Source organism: Taeniopygia guttata, chromosome 6 (assembly GCF_048771995.1).
Source record: "Taeniopygia guttata chromosome 6, bTaeGut7.mat, whole genome shotgun sequence".
Lineage (NCBI taxonomy): Eukaryota > Metazoa > Chordata > Aves > Passeriformes > Estrildidae > Taeniopygia > Taeniopygia guttata.
The window spans coordinates 9,259,839-9,273,654 of record NC_133031.1 but is presented as its reverse complement, the minus strand read 5'-3'; the positions used below and the strand labels follow the sequence as shown (position 1 = coordinate 9,273,654).

The following is a 13,816-nucleotide window of genomic DNA, read 5'->3' as shown; positions in this document are numbered from 1 at the left end:
AGATTCTTGCTTTCTCTCCCTTAGAAAAAAAAAGGATTTCCTGGGCTGGATTTTCATCTCCTTCCCCTTTTCATTGAGTGACAGTTATTTGATCATGTGTTATGTCAATAGTTTGCACAAACTAATGTACACCCCTTGGGCAATATTTAGAGGAGGAACATTGGCTAAACTATTACAAACAATTGCATTTCCTTATCAATACTATTTTAACTATTTTAGCTTGGAGGAGTTCTTGGTTTTGTTTTGGTTTTTTTTGTGTCAGCATCTGATTGCAAGTCCCTATGAAAAGTTCTTGATTAAGTGCCCATACATCAGATGATTCAGTCTCTGCACAAACATGGGAAGACCTTGTTACACTCATTAGAGGCCAGTTCATGCTTCCTTATGTGCTGGGATCATTAACAACAGACTGCACTCTGCCGGTTTACAGACAGCTCAAACATGGCAGGTATGGTGTAAGGATAGAAAAGAATTATAAATTAATACAATCATTTTCCATTACCTAGTGAGTTTTATGCAACCCCAAATGCCTCCAGGAAGGGGCATTTAGTCCATACATTTCTCAGAGCACTGGACAGCCCGTGTCAGCTCCAGTTCTACACATCACACTGCAGCTGTGCCCATTAACTACCACCCATGAACACCATGAGTGTTCATCCTTTGGACACTTTTCTGCCAGGAGCATGAAGAGAACTCACTTTCCCCAAACAGCACAAGACAATAATCACTGCTGGAAGCAAATGTAGGAGGGAAAGGTGTTACAGATCATTGGCTGTCTCCTGAGCCATCCCTACAAAGATTTCTTTGTAGGAGGAACAATGGAGGAAACACAGATAAAACCAGTCAGGGAGTGCACTTGTCAGATTAAGAGGATGCAGATATGGAGCAGGGCTTTCTCCTTTCACAGGGTGAGTGCAGACTGGTGGAGTTCTGAAAATATTTGCTGGAAAGGACAGAACTATTGATCTGCATTAAAGGGGAGGGCAATGCTAGTGGGAAGGGAAAGGGTGGCTATAAATACAATAGTAATTCCATTTTTTCAGTCAGAAAGGAAAAAGAGAAAATGTCTGTTCCTATTTTACTCAGCAAGTCAAAGACTTTGTGATTTGTAATCAGAACAATAGAGGTAGCTCCTAATCTGCCCAGTTTCTCACTTGCTGTAAGCCTACACCTGATCTGTCAGCAGCAGGGGTGAAAATGATTGATCTGTGACTTTGCTGGCATAATAAATGCCAGTGTACATAGAAGAGGATCATTGGCTACCAGCTTGGGTTATCAAATCATACCAACTATAGATCTGACTATAAAGACGGATGTTTTGTTATTTTCTGTCTCCTGCTTGGAACCCCTGACTGTCTGCAAGGAGTTGTGAGGAAAATAAGAGGGGCTGTGAGTCTTGGTGAGAGGGAGGGAGGGAGTACACACACACGTTTACCATTTGATTTTTTTTGTGCTTTTCATTCCTTTTTTTCTGTAAAGGCTTTCAAGAGCTATGCCTTTCCCTTCTGTGTCTCTGCCACAAGTAGACAACAAGCCTTAAATATAGAGGAATTTGTTTTTCTTTGAGCAACAAAATATTTTCAATCCTAAGGAACAGGCTATATTCGTGTCTGAATCTTCAACAACTTCCCTTCCTTTTCAATGCTTTCCTCCTCTTCCCTTCCATCCCTTTCCTCACCCTTCACCTCTTCTGTCTTGGTCTGAAGCCCTTGAAAAAAAAATAAAAAAAAAAAAAACAAAAAAAACCAACTGGACTCCCTTTAAAGGCCATTCCCAGTCAGCAGAAGAACATGCATTTCATCAAGACTCACTGCTGTTTATATTTCCACAAAAGCTTCTAAATGCAATAAAAGTAGCACAAAAAAGGACAGACTTCCTGTTGCTGTTTAAAAGAAGAAAGCAGAAAACAGCTCAGAATTAACACCCTGGTTCCCCTCCCAAGATGAGCGTTTTTAACAAACCCAAAGTATAACAGCAGTAATAACAGAGAGATGCCATTGTTTCAAACCTTTTCTTTCCCTTGTTCTTTTTATTCTTTGCTTTGTGTTTTGACAGCTGTGAATAATTCTGCACCCTGGAATTGTTCTGCAGGCTATTAATGTCTGTGACCTTTTGCATCAACAACAGCTCTACTTTCCAGTCATTTCTGGAAGTGCTACCTAATATGAATTTAACATGACTGAGGCAGCCTCCTACACACTCACACACACAGAGTTCTTTCTGAGACATGCAGGAGTGTGCTTCATCCCATCCATATACAAGACAATTAAATCCCTTCATCAGAGACTTATCTACCTTGCAAACAGCTGTGTTTCATGCCAACAGGCAACAACCACCCCAAGTTACAACCTCCCCAAGTGCTCCTGAGGAAATAAAAAGAGGTGGGATGATTTCATTATATAAGGAAAATAAGATCTCTTTAAGTCTGAGCCATTCTCAGACTTAATGGGGTTCTCCTTTGAGTAGCTCTGCTGCTGTTTTTACTTTTTAAGAGTGTGTAAAGAACCCATATGAGATCAAACAGATATCAAGAGCATTCTCCAAATCTGTGATCACATGCCTGCTACATCAAGAGGGCCTCTCGTTCTTTTTAGATTCATTTCATCAGACTGGAGTCTAGTTCCCAATGGCACAGCAGTGCTGCAGGAGTCTCCATGCTGGAAACAAGCAGCGGGTGTCCTCTTGCAAAATAAACTAAATGGTAAGCAGACAAGCAGGATGAAAGGGCTCAAAATACAGATGCTTTTAAAAACACTCTAAAATGTCAAGGTATACCTTTCTTCGCTTAGGAGCCAAAGACTAGTCAAAATGATTGGCAGAAATTTGGTTTTGTTTGGGTTTTTTGGTTTTTTAAACACGTTGAATGAATTGCCTCAACAGGTCAAGAATTACCCAGCTTAACTCCTGACTGTGGTTTATGCTTCTTAGAAACCAAAGTTAAAATCACAAGTGTTGCTTAACTCCAGTTAAAATTATGAGTGAGATGCTAAAACAGCCTGCAGAAATGTGCTGGAGTCCAGCAATGCCTAAACCATGACTGTTGTAGAACAGAAAGTACCTGTGTAAGCTTTCCTTGGGAAGTAAGAGATCTAGGAGTTCCAACTATGTTCCTTGCCAGCTGCCACCAAACATTAACTTCTCTGACAAAATTTTTCGTGTCCTTTTTTCTCCTGGTTTAGGCTTCTTATTTTTTCTCCAGTCACACAGACCAATGAGCAGAGCCTTCTGGAAAATTTCCCCTGAAATCCATTTGTCAGGGACAAATGAGTTTCTGACAAAACAAAACATTTCATGAAATTTGTCTTCCTCATGGTATATATTACATGTTCCTAAAAATCTGTTCAATTAAATTCTTTTTAGATGAAGTTCTTCACATTCTCTAATGAGGAGCTGACTAGTTGTAAGGCAAATTAAGACCAAAAAAATGTTCTAGCCTGATTTGTGTTTACATTTTCCTCGGAAAAAAAAAAATCCCTCATCACATAGGCATGTAACAAATGGGCTGGCTGATCAGGGAACCACAGTACCAAGGAAAGCAGACATGATGTTCTGGAAAAAAACAAAACTAAATTGCTCCTTCCTATAATAAAGATTTTTGTAGCTGGGATTAAGGGGTGGGGGTGGGGGGGGTAACATTATAAATGTAGGCAAACATTTCAGGATTCTTGAGAAATCCTGAGTTCCTGGGAATGAGTGATCCTCTCAGAAACCTGTTTTCCAAAGTGGAAGATGACTGTGATTTTTCAGACTGTCTGTATAATACAGTACACAATGATGAACCTTCATCTGGAAACCATTACAATACAAATCATGATTAATCCTACCAGAACTGTTGTTTTTAAGTGACTCAGCCCCTTCTGATCACCTGCAGCAGGAACGCTTCACTCTGGAATCAGCGAGTTGAGATGAGCCCAGGGAAGGAGCTGCTGCTCACTGAGAGCTGCTCCAGAGTCCCATTCCAGCTCCTGGGAATGAGTAGTGGAGTTATTCAAATCCCACAATAAATGGCTGCTCCTCTGCCATGTCAGAGCTGACAGGGAAAGGCCTGGATGCCTCTGGAGCTGGTACCTTGGAAACATCACCCCACCCGCAGCCTCAGGGAGCACTGCTTGGGCACAGCAAGATGGGCACAGCAGCACATCTGCTGCCTGCATCACACTTGGTTTGAAAAGAGAGGCACAGCTCTCTGCTGATGTATTCATGAGAATGAACACACTGGAAAAAAAAAAAAGAAAAAAAAAAAGAAATTTAAAAATGCAAATTTGTTTTGCTGTATCCAATATGTTCTTGTCTATTGTCTATAAGGCCCATCTGGTCTAAAAACATGCAGCACCTGTGTACATTTTTATGTATTCATGCTTGAAGTGCTAAATATTTCTTGTTGTAAAAATAAGTCATGGATAATAAAGAGATTTTTTTTTTTTAATATGCTTGCATGTTGATGTACCCCTGACTTTAGTATACCCATATATGCTGCATTCTTCAATGAAAAGGTTTTCACACAAAGATGGGCTTGTTGGGCAGAAAAGAGAAAACAAAAAGTTTAAAAAATGGATTTACTTTTCATATCTCAGTAATAACTTTCTTTACAACTGTCTAAGCTGAGCTCCTCCAGCTCAACTTTTTCTGATGTAGAAAAACAATATTCCCAATCTTTCTAAAAAAGGCAGCTAAGTCACAGAGCAAAGAAAGAAACTGCAGAAGTTATCTACATCTCAGACATACACCAGCAAATCCCAGTTAGTGTTGATGCTACATATGTATGTTTTCTATCCCAAACAAGATCTATGCCCCTTGGATTTTTCAGTGCTGTACTTTTAACATCCAAGAAGTGCAGCAGAAAATTGTCCTCTAAGATTTGCCTTCTAAAATTCAGAATAAAAGAATGGGAAATAATGAACTGATGGTGTTGAGGTCACTGGCATAACATCCTGGGCTATAGAAACAAGCTTCATCCACACCCTAGAGTCTGCTATTAGCAGGCATCAGTGCAAACCTGCTCACTTCCTAGCTGGCTGAAAAAAACCAGCTTATGATTCAATTATCTCTTTTCAAAATACAGCATGAAATGCCACTGTGATCATATGATTTGTGTTTTAAGGTCTCAGAGAACTAGAATAAAATACACTTTGAATTTTCAATTACAATTACACTTTGGTTATTCAATTGCAATGACTACATTAAGAAGGAGACAAAGTCTGAAATGTGCCAGGGTACACAAAGCTCCTGCCCATGGCTGGCACCAGGCTCAGGCCATGGAGACCTCAGGACTCTCTACAGAACTTTGCTCTTAGTTAATGTGGTTAGCCAGGAACACACCTGTGTGCTCCCAAGAAGGGATGAGAAGAGCCTTTCCACATGGACTTCCAGCTCTTCTGCTGTTTTCCAGAAGGAGAATCAATTAGTTATTGTTCTGCTCCATTTGTAGCAGAAAAAGTTTTCTGTTTACTCCTCAGGTAATCCTGTGCAAAGTCAGGTCAGCGAAGAGTAGGTGAAAGATCTAGAAAAAAGTTGGAAGGACAAGGGTAAAAATCATCCTTAGCATCCTGCTCAACTGAGCAATTACAACACTGCTGGAGGATTTAAATGAATCAAATTAATCACTCTTCTTATTATCATTGCAATTAATTGCTGGATTTCTAAGGCAGCATCACTTTGTTACTCAGTGACTCTTCACCTTCCTCATTTACTCATCTGGTGTAAATTAAACACAGCTTGGGGAGCTGCCTGTTCTTAAGCATTCTTTGTTATGCAGTGTTCATCATTTCAAGTTTTGAAATGAAAAGTACACGTTAGAATCCAATTAGAATGACAAATGAATCATGAGAAAATCTAATGGCATGAAACAAATTTGAAAGCTTAAACAATTTCCAATTTCCACTTACATTGTATATAGCAGATGTAGCTCACCTTGCCAAATGGCACCATTAGCATTTAGACTTCTGAGGAGCACTGTATGCAGTGAAAGGATATTGATTACTGCATGCACCTGGAAGGAAAATGAAAGCTAAGAAAGGTGGGACAGTTCTGGATGAGGTGTGCAATTGCCTTAATCCAGACTCAGGGATTGAGGTCATCCCTGTATGGCTGGAGCTGTTCCCTCCCTGGTAGGGCATGTACAAACCAAAATTTCTATGTAAATCTATCACAGACAAGCAAAGACATGGCACCATGGTCTCTCTTCACTTTTTCATCTGTGAACAGACTTTCCAGACTCAGCAGGACAAGCTAGGGAATCTTTTGGGGTGCAGGTCTCAGATCAGAAAAGGGAGATGTGTTGGTTTGCTACACCAAGGAATCAAAAGTCTTCTTATTTCAAGAGATATTTGAGAAGAGAACAAGGGAGGTGATATAGAAGAAAGTTAAGTGGAAAGGTGAGAACAAAAGAAGCAGAGAAAATGGTAATGATTGCACTAAAAAGAGAGATAAGCCTGTAAAAACATTAAACATTAGTTTAGTGCATAACAGAATTTAGTATTCAATCATCTGGGCACAGGTATGGAAGAGGGAGGAGAAGCAAAGAACAGAATAAACACAGAAAGGAGGACTGAAACATTAATGGGACTGGGATGGGGAGGAATGAATGCCAAAAAAATAGTTCAAGGAAAGCAACCAGGGACTGCACTGCTGAGGTCAGACAGGCAAACATGGATTTAGCATAGTCTGAGGGGTTTTTCCTGCTCAGTTATACTACCAAATTGTGGCAAAACATAAATACCCACAGATATAAGCAGATACGACAAGATACATGCATTAAACAAAGGACAGTTATGGTAATTTTTAAACTTTCAGGACACCTGAAAGCGCCTGTCAAAGCAAATTTGCTCAGGGGTCAGTAGCAGTGATGAACAAACCTGGCCAAGTTTAGATACAAGTTATTAACTTTGATGGAGAGCAGAAAAATTATGCTGTGTATTTTCATGCTTGTGCAGCTCCTGTTCACTCACTTTCAAAAGGTTCTCTTGCTGGCAGAAACCTGAAAACATGCACAGAATTCACTTCTCTTTCAAAAAGGAAAGATATCTGTTCTTTCCAGGCAGGTATCAAGAAATCCAACATGAAGAAATTATCTTAAAAAAAAAAAAAAAGGGGGGGACAGAGGTATTTATTAAGATATTCCTTTGGCATAGCAATATTGCACAAATAGCCTGCAGGACAGTGTGCAAGCTTCTGGGAACACATTAAATCTCGGTTCTTCCAACTTTGCAAGCTATTGCTTAAAGGCAATATCCCCAGCAGCCAAGTGAGGCTGAACATCTGGGCAATGGATAGTTGATTCCTAGGTGGAGCCTGCAGCCAGGGCTGCAGGACACTGGAGAAATGGCAGATGACATTTTCATGCTCTGCTTCTGTACTGCTCCCTCCTGCCCCCAGAGGGGCTGCATGGTTAGCAGACCAGAAAGGCTGTGTCTGAATGGATTGTCTGAACATTTTTGGGTTTTTTTTGAATGAGGACTTCCAGATCAATACCAGACCATCAGCACTCCAACTGGCCCTGTGCATCTTCTGGAGCAAACAAACAAACAGAGCATGAGAAATCACAAGGGCATTTTTTTCATGCAGAGTTTAAATCTAACTACCATATAGAAAACATACAATAGAATTGCACTCTGCTTCCCCTTTCTGTGAATTAATCAGACTGTAACTACTTTTGGTAAAGCTCTCATGGCCACAAGTCCAAGACTGTGAGTCTAACACATGGAAATGCTTTGCCTCCACTGTGCAACAAAGCTCTCTTTGAAGAACTTGTGAGCAGGCTCAGAGTTTGGCAAGGAACCTGATGTGTTGGTCTAGTGTTTGAGCCCACATAACTCTGCATCATTAGAAATTATAATATTTTGCTGTAGAAATAGGAAAGTTGGACAAAGAAAGATCCTGCTCAAAAAAACAATTGCTAAATGAAAAATCAAACTCAATGCCCTTCAGTTCCAAATGGCAGCTGCAGGAAAAACTTTGAAATAACTGCAGATTTTTCCTAACTTTTGCTACTGTTGTCACACAAGCTCATTTCTTCCTAGGAATGACAAATGAGGATGATGAAAAATATATGAAAAAACGTGCAACACCAAGCAAATATGATTTTGGAAGTTGTTTATTTTTATGGTTTTGCTGCATTTTCTTTCAGTTTTTGTCATCAATTTTGTATAGTCTCTGTGGAGATGAGCATGAAAGCTCTTATAATTTTTTTTAAATTGCTGCTTTTACTATCAGTTTGTACCACCTTTTTTCTCCCTCTGGTCGTCTGTTTGGCTCTGTCACACAACTTCTGCAGAGAACTGAGAACAACCAACCAGCCAGTAAAACAGTGACACCCTGGAGAGCCTGCAGCCTTCCCTGACAATTATATGAAAGGCAATTTGAAGATTCTCCAAGCCACGTGGAAAACAAGTTATCCCAGAAATAACTTGTCTATTCATTATTAAAAGCATTTCTGCATCTTTGTACCTTGCACCACTGAAGTCTGTCACTTATATAGCAACCGGAAGTCAAAAATCTCATAAATGTCACTTACTAAGCTTCAGACCCAAGAATGCAGATAATCTGAGATGTGCAAAAAGATTTTGCTTTTATGGAAGATGAGATTGGAACAACATATTTCTTCAAAGTTAGCATCATATGTCATTGCTGTAGTTTGCTGTATGTGAATTCCTGGAAATAAGTCTCTAACTATCTCTGCATGCAGGAGAATTTTTGTGTAAATGTCCACGTTTAGGGTTTTTATGGCTCTTTTCACATCTCTTTGTAAATGTCGCTTCCTGTTCTGCCCTCTGTAACCTTTCAAAATTTACCCTTAGGTTCCAGTTGCAGAAATCAGGTGATTTATGAGGAAAAATTTTTCTCCTGCCAGCTTGCATCCCTAGTGCTGTGGAGCAGCCAGGGCACTTGATGGCCACCCAAGAGGTTGGCATGAGCCAGGGCAAAGAGGAGAGGGCTGCCACTCATTTGGCCTCAAACGAGCACCTGAAATCCTTCACTGCACCAGCAGAGAAGCAGGATTTTGTATAAAAGGTCTGAAAAGCAGGACCTGGAATTTCAACAGGATTGATTCCATAGAGAATCATAGATTTTGTCAGGTTTTGTGTTTCTGACAGGAATAGCTGAATCATGTGGATTAGAAAGCTTTAAATCTATGCTTGTTTTCTAGTAAATATCTGATTAAACTACTGAGAAAGCCAGGGGGAAAGGATTAATAAAGCTACTTAGTACTGTCAGCTTTCATAATAAGAGAAAGGGAATTTCAAGGACCAATGGAATAAAATAAATGGAAGAAAGATAACATACAAATAGCAAAAGTAGCTGACTACATTATCACTCAAGTATTGAAGGTATTTTAGAGGTGAATTTTGCACTGCTGGTTGGCAAATTTAAGTGTCTGATTGACTGACTGATGTTTGTTTGAATCTGAAAAGTCTCAAGGCATTTGTTTGAGTTACTCAGAAAGCAAAACCTTTTCCAAGCCCATTAAATAGCACAGAGCAGATCATCATTTCCCCTTCTCTAATTCAGAGTTTCTGCTCATTGGTCAGCTAGAAAGACCTGGTCTCAGCAGGACCCAAAACCTTTAAATAATCTTCTCATGTGTGACCCTAATGATGACAGTACTACCTTTCAAAAAGGAATTTGCACGCTGTCTCTCCTTGTAATTAATTTGATCCTGCTGCCTGTGGTCTTGTTTTCAATGTTTTAAGTCTTTATCCAAAGGAATGTTACACACACCATGTGAGTTTGACATAGCTGCAGCACCACTGTTCCTGTTCTGGAAAGTTTTTGCCTCCACACCCCCCTGTATGAAAATCTGAATTAATTTACAGCTTCCAAATGAATCTGATGGACTTTGCACTGCATTTTAGATTGCATTTTGCCAGCAGAAAGTTTGGCCTTCAGTGTTGAATTACTCCAATTTCAATCCAAATAGAAGTTCCAGTCTGTTGCTCTGAGAGTTTACCTTTTTTTTTCTTTTTTTAAGGATACTTCTTTCTACATTATCTTTATGTGAGTCATTATGAGATTAGTGGCATTTTCTGGGGTTTATAAGAAAATCCCTAGAAAGTTTAACTGCTCTTATATCTTCTGAATGAGATAAAGAACAGCCTGCTTATTATCTTTGTATTGTCTATTCCCTGGCATGACCTTATCTCATGCTGCTACAAGAAAATATTTATTGATATTATTTCAGAGTCTGCTCTTTTCTCAGGCTTAAACAGAAGTTCTATAACTTTCAAGCATCCAGTAAAAGTGTGTAGGTAGTAAGAAATACTCTATATTGTGAGATAAGATGCTTGATGAAACTTTCCAATAAACTAAGGTTTCACAGGTAGGTTTTTGATGTGACAGACAGAAAGGGTTTGGCTTTCTGATCTGATTGGAAGGCAAACCAGGCTCAATTCCAGGGAAAAGCCCTATTTTATGTACTAGCCAGAAGCCTTTGCAGTCTGATCAAAGTTTACTGATGTAGACCTGCTGGTTCTCTAATGCAGTTTGCTTAACACTTCTGAATTTCATTTCGAAAACCGAGTGCATTTGGATGGGTGGGGGGATGTGCTATTTAATTTCCCATGTGTAGGAAAAGGCAGATTTCCCTGTGGTGCCTCTCCCGTGCAGAGCAGTGCTGAGCACTGTCCCAGCACAGCACAGAAATTACAGGGCTCAGCAGGGGAAGGGAGGAGGCTCTGGCTCAGCCACACAGGACACCTTGTGACAAGGTGTCTAAATCACAGCAATTCCTGAGACCAGCAGAGCCCAGGTGAATGGCAGGTGTGAGAGTCATAGGAACTCCTTGTAATCCTGCAGCAACAAACCTTTTGGAGAACACAGCTGTGAAGGAGGAAGGTGATGGAGGGAAGAAAAGCTGAACAAAGAACAGATATGTCCCTTGTAGGAACAGTAGGGAAAGGGAGAAAAGAGAGCATTCATTCTTTCATATGGGTTTATTCTTCATTCTAAATATGTTATATTTCCCTCCAGAAGTCATTCTCCACAGTTTCTTTAAATTTCTAGCTAGGGAACTGCTCTTTCCAGTGGCAGTTTTTCAGGCAAATGAAATCAAGTAGCAGCCTAGATCAGCCCTAGGCTGTGTCTCCACCACCAATATTCTACTGTCAAAGCAACCAAACTATTATTCAGAGGAAAGTTCTATTTGCAGCAAACTTCCCCTCCTCTAAAGAATTCCCCAGCAGAGCAGGAGAACATATTTTTCCTGCTACACGTGATCCTCACACAAAGGAAAAAGAGGCACAGAACAGTGAATTTCATTTGTGCCTGTTCTATAGCCTCAATAAGCTGGCAATCCCTAGTTATTTTCAGGATGGAACAACCTACTTTTCTCAACTCCTTGTTATGAATTCTGTTTGGAAACCTGCCCAAAAGAATTTAGGTAGGAGAAGATTAAATGTGCCATCTTCACAAGTTCCCTATTTCACCCATGGCAGTCTGACACATGAGAAAGGACCTCAATACCATTGCAGAGAGTCACTGAATAAAAAGGATGCTCACATGGACAGAAAGTTCACATATATTTCTGACTTCAGGGCTGGGGCCATATTTTGTAAAAAGTCTTTCCAAACATGCTGCAACACAATTGGAATTGGCAGGTAAAGAAATGAGAAAATGAAAAAGAAATTATCTCCAGTGAAGAATACATGCCTTTATGCCTTGACACTCTTCCCATGGATCTGGTTATCTGATGCTCAGAACTGTTCTGTCTGTACCACTTCCAGAATATTCTTGGTAATGTCAGGGGCAGGGTAAAACACCTTACAGGAGTCTTAGGCTAGAAAAAAAGGAAAAATATGACTTGGAGGTTATAGCTCAAATATAAAAGCAATTAAAACTAAAACGACTCTTGAAAGGAAGAGAAGAAACCGCACAGGTTCTTGTGGCCACCAGCCAGAGCACCTTTTGCACCCACCCAGAATGGCCAGAGCAGTGAACTACACTTCACTCCAGCTGCAGATGATGCCCATTGCTTCTGAAAGAGAATTGTTCTGCTGCCTCTCTGGTAAGGCAGGTTCAGCCATGCAAGTGATAACAGAACTGTCCTGGAGAGCAGAGACTGCTGGATCGGGCATCTGTTCCTTGCTAAAAAGACAGACAAGGAGTTCATTTGGATTGTAAACTTGCTTTTGTTCTTACTTTCCAGGACCTCTATTTACAGAGGAAATGTGGACTCTCTTCTGTCTCTACAGAACCTAAAAATTTCCCAACACTTTGATACCACAGTTCCTAGTTTGTCAGAAAAGGCAGATAGAGATGGAAGAATGAAAAAAAAAACTTTCAACCAATTCCTTGTGAGGTTATTTAAATAAAATCACTGGAACAGCAAGAAACATCTTGAAAATAGGTATGCCATTAAAGAACCCCTAGGTTTCATTATGCAGCTTACATCTGAGTGAGCACCACTTCCTTTTATAACTTCCCTGATATTTGAAAAAAAACAACTGCACTATCCTGCAAAAAATAATATGAAATACAGTACATTTTGTCCAGTAAACATGCAGAACAAAAGCATCAATGCAACAGCATCACCATTTTCCAAGCCTGGAGCACAGAAGAAGGTTCTTTATCATTCTATCTGTAGTGCTTACACCTGTGAGAAGCACAACCTGATGAATAAGGATGTGATAATGTTACAGAAACCTGCTGATAGCAGAGCAGCTCCTCTGACATCTAATTTATTCTATGTGGCTCAATCATTATTCCTTATTTCTCTGCTGCAAGATTTCACAGAATATTCTGAGTTGGAAGGGAGCCACAAGTATCATCAGGTCCAACTCTAAAGTGAATGGTCTGTACAGGGATCAAACTTATGCCCTTGGTGTCATCAGCACTGTGCTCTGACCTGCTGAGCTCTTCTCAGGGTTTTACTGAACATTGTACCACAGTTTGCAATTAAAATAAACCAATTACTACAAGCTGAACTTGGCACACCAGAAAACAAATTCTAATTTGGGGAAAAGATTCTGGGACCCTCTTTATCTTAACACAGAGTTCACAGTTTCACTTTCTCCTTCTGAAATTCAGTTCTCATAAGCAGCACCTCTGTATTTCCTGCTGCATCATGTGCTGCTCCCTCCATGCACAGATGACCAACCATACCTGGTGTTTAGACAGTCCCTGAGTGACATTTCTCTGTAAGTGAATTCTCAGATTCTCTCAGTGCCTCTGAACAGTGTGAGGAAAGGTCCCCCCCCTCCTTTGAGTAGTAGGTTTTACACACAAAAATGTTAAATCTGTGTGGAAAATACAATTTTCTTCTTGCACAAAAGTTAAAGTTTTAGAAAGTAATCCAACTCTGAAACATGAGTATCACAAAAAATAGTTTGTACTCAATATACAAAGATAAGGAAATATGTTTATGGGTCAATCAAATTATTTTGGACTCGTTATGTTTGCGTGTTACTTTCCCACATTTGACAAGCTTAGTGGGCAGGGTGACACTGATACCTGGGCTCCTTCCCAAGAGCAGGACAAAATCAAGCCTGGATCAATGAGGAGCAATTTATGTCTCCCTCTTTATGGACAGAAAGCTCTGAGAACATTTCTTTCTACTTCTTTTGAATTAATAAAACCCCTGATGTACTTGTTCTGGTGAGGGAGGTAAGTAAGGGGAAATAAGAGATGTAAAGAATTATATTGGCCCTGCAATGCAATATATATATATATATATAGGAATCCAGGGTGTTAGTTTGCCTTTATAACATCTGTGTTTTATGATATTTTAGTGCTCAATTCTTTATCATTATGACAGCTCATGCCAGCTGGTGACTGATTTGGTGCTGGAAGCATACACACACAAGAAATACTCTTCACAGTGAAA

At 39.9% G+C, this 13,816-nt stretch overlaps 1 long non-coding RNA gene across 1 annotated transcript; it reads left to right on the top strand.

Moving 5' to 3' along the window:
- The first annotated feature begins 319 nt into the window (after window positions 1-319).
- Window positions 320-4,062, top strand: LOC121470200 (uncharacterized). The gene is made up of 3 exons (XR_012056677.1): window positions 320-908; window positions 2,595-2,701; window positions 3,872-4,062. It is a non-coding gene; the product is annotated as an uncharacterized lncRNA (long non-coding RNA).
- The last annotated feature ends 9,754 nt before the right edge of the window (window positions 4,063-13,816 follow it).